Source organism: Haliotis rubra, unplaced genomic scaffold (genome assembly GCF_003918875.1).
Source record: "Haliotis rubra isolate DU_JTF1 unplaced genomic scaffold, ASM391887v1 Scf1002, whole genome shotgun sequence".
Lineage (NCBI taxonomy): Eukaryota > Metazoa > Mollusca > Gastropoda > Lepetellida > Haliotidae > Haliotis > Haliotis rubra.
In genome coordinates, this window is record NW_025764896.1 from 58,380 (window position 1) to 72,001 (window position 13,622).

The window sequence follows — 13,622 nt, forward strand, 5'->3', positions numbered from 1 at the left end:
ATGTGTGACTGCGTGTGTGACTACGTGTGTGACTGAGTTTGTGACTCTGTGCCAGTGTGTGGTATGTTAAACATGCATGTGTGAGCTGTGTGTGTGACTGTGTGCCTGTGTGTCATATGTCAAACATGTGTGTGTAACTGACTGTGTGCCAGTGTGTCATATGTCAAACATGTGTGTGTGACTGTGTGCCAGTGTGTCATATGTCAAACATGTGTGTGTGACTGTGTGCCAGTGTGTCATGTCACACATGTGTGTGTGCCTGTGTGCCTGTGTGTCGTATGTCAAACCTGTGTGTGTGAATGTGAGTGACTGTGTGCCAGTGTGTCGTATGTCAATCATGTGTGACTGTGTTTGTGACCGTGTGCCAGTGCGTCGTATGTCAAACATGTGTGTGTGTGTGTGTGTGTGTGCCAAGCGTGTGTGTGTATGTGATACTGTGTCAGTGTGTACAGTGCAAGGTATGGGTGACCTGTTTTCGCTCTACGCACACATGAACGGTAACTACACCATGGTTTTCAACAAGTTGTAATATAATTGTGATAAAAATGTGATATTTTAAATACACCCCAATGTAAACGGTTTCCCTTTATTAATACAGATATAAATTTACGTTGTATTTTAACGTTGACAAGCGCTGTTACTTGTAAGTTCGATGCTCGACATGAATTTTCAATGACACTTTAGAGGTATAAAAGTTATCTCCCTTGGCCGTGTCAGGATGCTTCGATATCTGTGTTCGTTATATAATCCCGAAACAAGCTGGAAACGTCAATACTAATACGAATACACTCGGTGATAACATAAAATACTGCCAAATTAATTCATGTTCTCTTTACTCTTCGAATAGAAAGAAGACGAAGTGTAAACATTTAAAAATTAATTCAAGTGTTGGTTCCTTCAGACGGCAAATGTGTTTACTAAAATGATTGATGCTTTGACACCCGTGAAGACCCGGGTTATACGTGGGCTTCAGCAACCCATGCGACGAGGCGACGAACGGGATCGGGTGGTCAGACTCGCTGAAGTGGTTGATACATGCCATCGTTTCCCAAATGCATAGATCAATCACTGGATTGTCTGATCCAGACACGATTATTTACAGACAGCCGTCATATAGCTAGTAAAATGGGCGAGTGCAGCGTTAAACACCAACAAGCAAACTGTGAAACCAATGTGTATATTTCATTTCGTTTCTCTTGCACAACAAAACAAAACGTAACTATTCAAGATGGCATAGAAACAAATTCCAAGCTATATCTTGTCAAAACTGCCACTGATTACAGCAACGTGATGCTAGAGGTTGACATTTAACCAATTTTACATCGTGTTTCTAAGGAAACAGATTCTTGACGACTGCAAGGTATTGAAATGTGGTTCAACATCGCGTCTAAGATTACGTATGTGACCTCTTGTACTAGTCTGACCTAATTAAATTCCAACCCACGCAGTCCAATACTCGAGGGGCTGTGGGGTGGTTAAAGCGTTCGCTCGCCCCGTCGAACACCCGGGTTCGATTCCACGTATCCCATCCCCCACACTGTGGTATTGCTGGAATTGCGTAAAACGCGGCGTAAAACCATAGTCACTCATGTTCACATTCGATTCGAGGCGGCCAGTCTTTGTTTCAACCCCTCAATACTAAACTCCTTGTCATACAGACCCTTTAAACAAATATACTCACTACAGAATATGCATGTTGAATTAATAAGATAATCAAGGCCAGTGTATGAGCAGGGTCTCCATGGGCACATCTTGTATAATGGAATTTGTTGATAGCTGGAAAAATTATTCAGAATACTTATTATATTTCGACAGTCCATATTTGTGTCAATTAAGTGAATAACGCATAATTGTACCTCGTCCATTTCATTAAAACTAAAATTATGGAAATATTTTGAAAAGATTTCCCAACTGAATATGAATAACTGAACAGTATGTAAATATACCAACAATTGAATAAAATTTGCGGGAATAATTTGTAAAACAGAAAATATCTTTCACATTGAGGATCCGTTTAAAAGTCAATACATTTTTAAATATTGCATTCGGCACTGAATTATGAATGAGGAAAAAACAAACGGTTGCACGTGGGCGGTGGAATTTGTACTGCGCCTGTGGGAATGAAGAGATTCTTTAGTCCCATGTAAGATCTGGTTGATTTGTTGTTTAACGCTGAACTCAGCGATATTGCAGCTATATGGCGGCGATTGTAAATAATCGAATCTGGACCAGACAATCCAGTGATCGGCATCATAAGCATCGCTCTACGCAATTGGGATACGATGACATGTGTCAACCAAGTCAGCGAGCCTGACCATCCGATCCGTAATTTGCCTCTTACGACAAACATTGGTTACTGAAGATCAGTTCTAACCTGGATCTTCACGGGTCAAGATTACGTGAATGGACCACTTATTCTTCTGCATTACCTAAACCAGATATATTTTAATTCATACTGTGAGCCAACACAACCTGTCGAAGACATGTTGTGTGTAAAAATGTATATATTTCAGTTTTATGAGGTGTCTGTTCTTAATGTTGTATGAGTATGGGAAGAAGTTGAGAGCAACAAACGGATTCAGCGCTGATCAATTATAAACTGAAATCAGAAATTCGATCTCACGTCTTCAACTACTCTGCACAGCCAATTTGCGTGTCTTCAACGAAATACACAATGTTTGTTAGAAATGTCAGCTGAACATCTACATCCCAAACAGCGCCACCTATTGGCAGACATATGGCAACTGGAGAAGGTGGAAAGCACTCGTTTCCACATTGAGAATTACTTCTTCAGCGCCAGTGGCTCCAATAAGTCATATATTCGGTTACAGATTAAATCTAGGTGTATTTTCAGATCAAGACATTTCAACAAATCTATTAATCATATGGACATAGTTCATGTCAGCTCTCGCGACGTTTGCTGTGATAAATCTTCAGAGAATTATAATGTACATTCACAATGTCATTTTGGCTCGCAGACATATTAGACATATTGTTAAAGTACTGGCAGGCAGACACAGTTCCTGGCACATATTGCACGTGTTGGGTGACAGGTAGGACAGGACATGATAACCTTTTTCGCGAACAGCTGTGATTCATTCATATCATTTTCACAGCATTCATTTCGTAAATAAATAGTTAAATAGAAAAATTTATAAATAAATAAATAAATATACTCAGAAGCAAAACAAACGTCAGTACGAATTCAAAATTAGATAGGAACTGTAATCAATTCATTACAGAAATGGACATAATAAGCGGATCAAAAACATTTTGTGTGTACAATATCCTGACACATCAATGAATAACACATTACGTGAACGTTTGCTGTCCATTCAGACTCTTGACTTCAGTATCTAGTGTGACCACCACGAGCGTCAATAACTGCAGCACAGCGTCTATGCATGGAGTGCACCAATCGATTGATGAAGGCCATTGGCACCTGGAACCACACTCTGAGAAAGGCCTGGCTCAATACATCGGCTGTGTTCGGCCTTGGTATGACATTATTCAGTCTTCTCTGAATTTCTTCGCAAAGATGTTCAATTGGGTTTAAATCAGGACTAAGGGCTGGCCACTGCATAATGTTGACACCGTTCTGCTGTAGGAAGTCCCGTGTAGCTCTGGCAGTATGGGCCCGGACGTTATCATGCTGGAAAATGTTGTTCCGGTGACGTGCGAAATGTGTTATGACGTGGGGTCTGAGAGCTTGGTCGATGTAGTGCACCGCTGTGATCCCGCCTCTTCTCCCTGGACCAAGGTTCTGGAACACCACAGGGCCCACTCTCTGGTTCAGGCCTATTCCACCCCATACCACGATGCTTGCACCTCCCCATGAGTCTCATTCCATAACACATTGGTCTGAGTAACGCTGGCCACGTCGTCGCCATATTCTTGTTCTGCCATCTGCAGTTGATACGCAGTACCGACTCTCATCTGTGAACAGAACAGTCCTCCATTGCCTGTATCGCCAATTTTGGTGTTGTAGGGCAAACTGTAGACGTTCACGCCGATGACGAGGGGTGAGAATAGGTCAACGGTAAGGTCTACGGCAATTGAGGTTCCCGCTGTTAAGACGTCGGCGTACTAATTGGTCTTCCGTGTGTTCCCACTGTCTGGCGTGCTGTTTCGGATGCCTGCATGAAGGGATTCTGTACATGCTGTCGCACAACATGGCGGTCTTTTGTCTTGTGGTGACCCTTGGTCTGCCAGTACGGGGGCGATCATTTGTGGTGTTGGTGGCCGGAAAACGTTGCTGCAGCCTGTAGATGGTCCGAACGTTGACCTGGAAGTGATTGGCAACGGCTTGTGCAGTGTGGCCAGCCTCAAGTCTTCCTAGCGCCTGGTTCCTCTGAACTGTCGTGAGTCGCGGCATCCTGCTGACGTTGTAATGTGAATGTTTCAACCAGGTTTGGGGGGTGCATTTTATAGGGCTGGTCCTTGTGAACAGCATGTGCAGCATGAGTTGCATGAAACACATGGAGAACACCGTACCATCAGGTTGCGTTTTTGAGACCCTTTCCTGGGTTCCATTCTGAGTTTGGGAAGGAATGTCTTTGCTCAGGCAAAGTTGGAGATGTTGTCAAAAGTATGCAATCACAACATTAAATGAGTACATAGTTATTCGTTTCTGCGAAGGAAAATTCCAAACTGACGTTTCTTTTGGTGCTTAGTATATATGAATGAACGAATGAATGAATAAATAAATAAATAATAAGGGTGGAAGCGAAACAGAGAGAGAGAGAGAGAGAGAGAGAGAGAGAGAGAGAGAGAGAGAGAGAGAGAGAGAGAGAGAGAGAGAGAGAGAGAGAGAGAGAGAGAGAGAGAGAGAGTTAAGTCATATTATCGTATTTTGTTAAGTTACACATTCAATTGTTCCTTTTATGTCTTCAACTGTCGGTCTTCGGTCAGATTATACGATCTGTGTCGAGGTGGAACATGTCAGTCTGGATTTAGCTGCTATTCAATCACTATCTTTAAGTATGTTATCTACTTTTTATCAATTTTATCAGGAGCAATGTACACAGGTAGTGTGCACTCCATGATTGTGAAGTTGATGATGTAACGGGAGCAGGTCCATATCAATCAGCTGATAACCAGTCTTGGGAGAAACTGGATTAACGTACGATAAGTATAACGATAAGTATAACGATAAGTTTCACGATAACGATGTCAACGTTGAAACAAATGGTCAGAAGGTCTGGCACATGGTGACGTCAGTGCGGGTAGACACTGGGATTACCGTTTAAACAATACCCTGGAAAACATAACAAGCTTTATTGTAAAGAAGATTTGAATTTAAGTTATATAACTGATTTTCCATCGTTTCGAACACCTGTGGGTCGTTGCTTTGAGTACGACGTCTGTTTATGGGCTGGTGTATATGTGAATGAGTGCATGTGTGAGTGAGTTGTGTTTAACAATTTTATCATGGCGTGATGTTGGAGGAAAGCCCGTATTGTCTCGTCTCCCATTTTGTTTAACACAGTTTAGCATGTGACTTGAGTAAACCTGCGTAAACTCAACAACCACCCAATACACCGATATGTCAGAAAACTACGCTTATAACGAACCTGTGGATATAACGAACTCTTTTTATGCAAATTTTCTTGTAAATTTACGGTCCTTTTGGTTTGTTACAACCGTAGTTAACTGTACCTTACATGGAGAACACAAAACGATTCTTTGCTCTATAAGTTTGATAATCAGTGCTCTTACATCTTTTTCAATAGGGGCGGTGGGGTAGCGTAGTGGTTAAAGCGTTGGCTCGTCACGCCGAAGACCCAGGTTCGATTCCCCACATGGGTACAATATGTGAAGCCCATTTCTGGTGTCCCCGCCGTGATATAGCTGGAATATTGCTAAAAGCGGCGTAAAACTAAACTCACTCACTCACTCTGTTTAAATATATATTGCGTGAAAAAAAGATAACCAAATAATATTTTTTATCTATTCCTCTTTAAGATAAAAATGACATGGATAGAAATTAGCATCACTTTCTTCTGAAGGATAAAGTTTGAGATACTGGCACTCTGGAATCCACACATACGTGATGCATTCAATGCAGTGAAACCAAGAACTATTGCCCTTAGTTGTGTTTTCTTAAGTATTTTGTTTGGTTTAGTGAAACAAATGGTGTTCGGAAAAAAAGTCCTCGTAAAAAAAGTACCGGTAAAAAAGTACTAAATTTGCCTAGGAAAAAAAGTCCTCCGGAAAAAAGTCCTACTTTTATTTTTTATAACAAATGTTCAGAAAAAACTATATTCGGGTTTTTAATACTTTATCCACATGCAACAATGTAAATTGACAAAAATACTTTTGCAGGACGTTTTAATTTTTTTACTTTATTCACATAGGCACTTTCACATACAACAATGTAAATTGATAAAAATTTGCATCTGCAATGATACATTTGCAGGACTTATACATTTTTTAATACTTTTTTTCACATAGGCACTTCACATTGCACTGAAAATTGACAATTGACAAGTTTCCTCCTTGAAACAATGTCAGTGCACAGTCTCTGCAGACGTTTCTGCAACTTGATGAAGACAGTTTTTGGTTTTTTCACAGGCATATTGCCTGTGGTGTCCTGAGCAAATACAGTCCTCACTGTTGTTTGCTCGTTCTGGAACCATTCGATGGTTCGCCACACAGATGGGTGATGGTGACCAACCAAGTTAAAGAACTTGGTGTTCCATCCCTGGCAGTTAATACTTGACTTACGGCTGCACTTCCAAACAATCTTTGATTTGCGAGTTGCATGTTTAGTGTACATGTGACCATCTAACACCAGCTTCATGCCACCCTTGTTGGTCTCAATGACTTCCATGATGAAATGGTTACTAATGTTTTTCAGGAATACCTCTATATACCCTCCAGAAGTTCTTTGATTCAATCAGCTAAAATCACATTTTATTTGACAAACAGAAGTCAAACAGTACTCCACAAGTAAGTTTGTTTAAGACATCTTGTCAGCTAAAATCACATTTTATTTGACAAACAGAAGTCAAACAGTACTCCACAAGCCAGTTTGTTTAAGACAATCTTGTGAACACTAATTATTCTTTGATTCAAGCAGCTAAAATCACATTATATTTGACAAACAGAACTCAAACAGTACTCCACAAGAAAGTTTATTAAAACTAAAATCATATTTCATTTGTGAACAGTACTAAGTTTATTAAAACGATCTTATTCTTTGATTCAAGCAGCTAAAGTCTAAAATTTTGACAAACAGAACTCAAGCTAAATCCTGGATTTGAATGCCCAGTTAAAATATCATTGTTCTTGGTTATTTAATTCTTGTCTTTAATACACAATCACTTTTTTCAACAATAACTTTGATGTCAACATCCATTTAATCTGTTTTCACAATAATAGGACTTTTTTCCGGAGGACTTTTTTTCCGGTACTTTTTTACCGAGGACTTTTTCCGAGGACTTTTTCCGAGGACTTTTTTCCGGTACCTTTTTACCGAGGACTTTTTTACCGAGGACTTTTTTTCCTATAATCAAACAAATAAAGCTAACAACGTCATCTGCCTAGTAACGTGATAATATTCTTTTGGAAACAGAATCTGATTGGGGATTGTTGTACGACATATATAACCATTTTAGCGACAAATCTAGAACTGGAAACAGGGTCACTTGCTGTTTTTGTTAAATTACATTTGACATAGCTGGAGTTAACGAAGGCCTGTCATTCAAGTGTCTGGTCAGACTAAACAATATCACTTGAGTCGATATGAATTGATAACTATTGGTTGCGTCCCTTTGATACATCAGGATCCGATGTTCATTGATTCGAAGTTGACATTATCTCTTGCTTGACAGCACCAGGTTCATGCTTGATGGTTTAGTTGTCTGTCACATTCTTCGACCTGCTTACAAAGTTGAATCAGTTTTCTGACGTATTACGTTTTCTATGTGTATAAAACGGAAGGTCGCAATAGTGATAATGTATTGGAAGAATAGGAAATTTGAAATTGAAAGTCTCACAAACGAGTTTTCTACTGATGAGGCAAAGACAAAATATAAATAATATAAAGATGCATTATACGGAATTTGTCTGTTTTATTCGATGAAAAGGCCGTAGGCACATGTACATGAATTGAGCAAGATTCATTTGACAATGACAGATGGGTACTTTAATTTTACATAAGGGCATTTCTTTAAAAAAGAGTTCCTCTTACAAACATTCTTGCACATTCTTCTTATTACTAGATGATAACGTGTATAATTTACACATTCCAAGGTTATTTCATTGCAATCTTAGTGTATTCTTTGGTGTTTAGGCAGTGAAATATGGGCACCATATCACCATAGGTGAGGTGAGGTGAAATTAGGTTTTACGTCGTGCTTGAGATATTTCGCTCAAATGACGACGTTCATGCGTGTGTATGTGTATGTACGGCTGCTTGTACTAGCCCAGACTGAAGCTGGTTTTATAGTGCTAGCCCACTGAGATACCATGCCGCAGAGAAGCACGAATACCCCACTCAGACACATTATACCGACTCCGAGCCGACCAGTCCTTGTTGTACCCATTAATGCCGAGCGCCAGGCAGGGACCAACAAGTACCATATTTTAACGTCTTTTGGTATAACGCGGTCGGGGATCGAACCGGGCTCCGGGCGGACGCTCTAACCACTACACCACGGAGGCGGCATCATATCACCATAAGTTCCTTTTGTACGTGTTATTACATTCCGTCATCATGACGACGACGTGTAAATAGTCGAGTATGGGGCTCAACTGGGATGGTTAGTTGTCCCACCATAAAGTACAGGTCACTGAATACAAGTATAAACCCGTATCTTCACGGGTAGTACCAAGGGTGTCCTCTCACTTAGCCAGATTCTGTCAAAACAGATCTCTCACATAGCCAGAGTGGGATTTGACTGAGGTGCCCTCAGTTTCATTGTCAGGCAATTAATTAATGTTAATGGTGCAACAAAGGGGATTAGAAAGGGATTAGTAAGGGATTAATAGGGGATTAAAACTTCAACACTTTGCCAATTTATTTCATTTTACAAAATTAAAAAAATATGTATTATTCGTGTTATAAATAAAGTTACAGATATACAAAAATAAACTAAATCTTGGCTGAATGGGGTTAGTGTGTTGATAACACTTAGACCAGATGAGCATTAGTCTGTATCAACAAAATGCTCAGTTAGTGAGATTAGTGAAATTTGTATAATTTGAATTTCTTTAAATTTTTCATATGTGTTTGTTTGTTCGAACATATTTTATTCAGCGTTGATAGAGATTGGGCACAGGTTATTCAACTTATTAAAGACAGTACCTGTGAAGATCCGGGGTAGAATAGGTCTTCAGCAACCCATTCTTGTCATAAAAGGCGACTATGCTTGTCGTAAAAGGCGACTAACGGGATCGGGTGGTCAGGCTCGCTGACTTGGTTGACACATGTCATCGGTTCCCAACTGCGCAGATCGATGCTCATGCTGTTGATCACTGGATTGTCTGGTCCAGACTCGATTATTTACAGACCGCCACCATATAGCTGGAATATTGCTGAGTGCGGCGTAAAACTAAACTCACTCATTCACTATTAAAGACAGATAGTTAGTAGTCTCGAGAAGACGTCAGTAAAGATTCTGGTTACCCTTCCCAGCCAATGATAGCCTGGCCTATCCCAGTAGCAATGAAACGACAACAATTCAACATATCGCCCGGCTGTGCTCGCCGATAGAGGACACTGTCGATAGAAAATACTATTTCATCTGTAACCAAATTTCAGAATAATATGAAAACAACGGGGAACGTTATAACATTCAGCATCTCCCAAAGACTTCCAAGTGCTTAATGCATAAATAAGGAATAAGCCAAACCTGTGCTTAAAAGAAAAGCCAATGTGTCATCAGCTTGTTTATGACGTTTCTGCTTTATAATGGTGAGGAATCCGTTTATGACGCTGTGGATATCTTTCAAGCTGGGATTAATAACCGATCTTCAGTCCCGAGCGACCGTGGGGATAGTATACTGATTTTTGAGGGGCTAGCAATTGCAATAGGCGAATTGTTTACGGTGGTACAATTCGCAGTGGAGAGTTCAAACTCTGTGACTGTACAGGGACTTTGCTGCAGCATCAGACCCACACGTCGTGAGGTGGCTGAAATACTGTTAAGACCGGCGTTAAACCAAACTCAGCGACACAAGAGTACGCGTTCTTGTTGGTGGCGTATACGTGTCGTAAACTGCTCCTCGCCAAATTAAATGATACGGAAATTGTGCCGTTGTAAAATTGAGTTTAAAATGCTGGTAAAGTGTTTTTCAGAATGTATGGTTGGACTTCTTGTTACTATACGACCGCTATACGACCACACTTTTAGTTGAATTCTCTCGACGTACAATAAAATGTTTAAAGTATATTCGGTGAGATAAGATTTGATAAATGTAGGAATATAAAGTGATATTGGGTGCCTGTTGAATTGCCAGGTGGCAGAAATTGAAACTAAAGTAATTAGTCCAAGAGGGTATCTGAATATTTTTGCAGCATATACGTTTCAAATTGAACTCATCAGTGAGAAATGGTGTCGGATGTAAGTCCCACATATTATTATGCCTTGTAAAGTGAACACTTGACTTGCCTTTGCATGGATGTGTGGCGGTTGCAGGATACGCTAACATTTTCGCGAATATCTGGTATAATCACTGGTTGATGGCTGCTTGGTTTGTTGCACCCAGCAATATTCCAGCTATATGGCGGCGGTCTGTAAATAATCGAGTCTGGACCAGACAATCCAGTGATCAACAGCATGAGCATCGATCTACGCGATTGGGATACGATGACATGTGTCAACCAAGTCAGCGAGCCTGACCACCCGATCCCGTTAGTCGCCGTTCAGTCGGGTTGCTGAAGATCAATATTCTAACCCGGATGCGCAAGACACAGAGTGTTCATACGCAACGTCGATAAGTTTTATGACCCATATTTGCTTTACATACAAATGTTTTCATAACATTGCATATGTGAGCGGGCGATTAATAGTATAAACATCATATGCAAGCAAGCCATTACATCACGTCGATTATTACGACTACCATACATGTAGGTTCCTGGGTACAAATCAGCATTATATTTATTTGAATTTCTAATGCATTCCACGTACAGTTTGATTACCATTAATGAATGTTATGTACAGAACACGAAAGAAAAGTACACTGTCGGACGAAACGTAATTGTGCTTCATCAAAACTGTTGTAAATGTTACGCTGTTGAAAATAACAACATAATATTTGGCAATTCCTCCGATCAATGTTTGTTTATAACAAAAACCATTGATAAAACCCATACTTCGTAACAGGAAACAAAGCGCCACGCCCTGAAAGTGGGGTGGTGTAACAACTCAATTAACAATGTCAATATCGGATGCGAAGACCACTTGCGTTGATACATGCGAAGCAGCGGCTATGTATTGAAGTCACCAGATGGTTAAAAACAGCCTGGAGGTGTTGTTTTAAATGTCAACTAAACTTTGGTCCATCTGAGCCCGGATTACTGGATGGTTCTGGTCCTTGGTTTTCCATCTCACCCCTTGTACGTTTTGTTCGGTTTAGGCTGGGGAAACAGTGGCTGTACACCAACACTGTGCTACCACAGATCGAATGTCAGTTATGTTATCCGACATTATCGTGATGGACCGCCTCCGTGGTGTAGTGGTTAGAGCGTCCGCTCGGAGAGCGGAAGGTCCCGGGTTCGATCCCCGACCAGTCATACCAAAAGACGTTAAAATATGGTACTTGTTGGTCCCTGTCTGGCGCTCGGCATTAATGGGTACAACAAGGACTGGTTGGCTCGGAGTCAGTATAATGTGTCTGAGTGGGGTATTCATGCTTCACTGAGGCATGGTATCTCAGTGGGCTAGCACTATAAAACCAGCTTCAGTCTGGGCTAGTACCAGCAGCCGCACATACACCTACACACGCATGCACGTCGTCATTTGAGCGAAATATTCTCAATCACGACGTTAAACCCAATTTCACCTCACCTCCAACGTGATGATACGTTCCTGCATTTCCATAACACCTACCCCTTCTTTGTAGTGTAAGACGTAGAGATGATAATATATCAATATGTACAATGTGTAACAATATGTTTTCAAGTTTCTATTTACCAAATTTTGATCAATTTCCAAAAGTCATTAAGTTTACAAACAATAACGCATAGCAGTTATACCAGTATTCTTCTAAAAACTGCAGTTTATTAAGTATGCCCTCGTGTTTAGATCACAACTGTGTAAATAATGTATAACATGTATACTATTCACACTTTGCTAAGGATCAAATCATGGATTCAACAGAAAACTATTATGTGGGGTCAAATTTGGTTTAAATACCTAAGCTTATTGTAAGCATGGATCCTAGGTTTCAGTATGTCATTGCATCTTGTTGATCCCATACCTGCTATTGACATGTGTTGTTTATTTGTCAGTGACTCGTTTTGCAAAATGGTTGATTGGTGCCATGAAAACCCTTTTTATGGTTACTCATGTATCAAGTGCATAAGGTTAGCTTAAATTGACTGATTGCCTACAGAGAGGTTACCATATCATTATTTATCCAGTTTTAAATGGATGCAATTTCAAATTATAAATCTGCGTTTAAGTAAAGTTTTGAATTTTTGTGATCCTTAGCAAAGTGTGAGTAGTATATGTTGCCTTGTCAAAAATGAAATTGTGTATAATATGATTGTACATGGGCCGATGGCCTACTAACAGAAAGTAAACTCAACCATCCATGCATTTCCACAACGGGTCGAACATGATCTCATTCAAATTGCCATTGAGAATGGTGGGTTTCGTTCTCCGATGAGTTGTAAGGCCACTGCATATCATTACACTTCCAATAATAAAACCCCCAAAGCAAGCGTCTGAAGACATTGTGTGTGCTTGTGTGTGAGGGCGTGTATATTTGTGCGTACTCAGTGTGTCCGAGCGCGCGCGTGTGTGTCCGTGTCTCTCTCTGTATGTGTGTGTGTGTGTACGTGTGTGTTTCTGAAGTGGACCCACATGTGTGTGTTGCTTGAAATCGTGAAACTTAATGTGTGTTTTCCAAAGCATTTTGACGACCTTTCTGTAGAAAACATTCTTATCTCAGATGATCAATATTATGTGAGAGCCCACCCTCTTACTCGCTTTTGCTCTCACTTCGATTCTCATTATTGACTGACAGAATTTATAAGTTGGGTTGACGCCCCATACCATTACACTTCCTTCTCTAAAATGTTGACTTTGATTAACTTAAGCACGCTTGAAGACCATTCATTGCACGATCATCACAGTCCTCCAGATGAAACCAAAACTCATCTGCGAACCTATAATGTCTTAGTTTTGTCTTCTGAACTTCAGGTGCTGTCTACGATCAACTAAAACTGACTGACGGTGGCCGCGAAACTAGCCTCAGTGACGTCGGTATCAGGCGTGGTGCTACCTCAGAAGGTGGTGGACAGTTCTGATCTCAACGCAGTGATACGGGCGCATCCGCGTGTTAGGACGCCCATGTGCTTCTAAGTCTACAGCTCATCCGATTGTTAGAATCGCGTCCGCTTTTCTAATAACAGAATAAATACAATTCATCCGCATGTTCAACGGCTT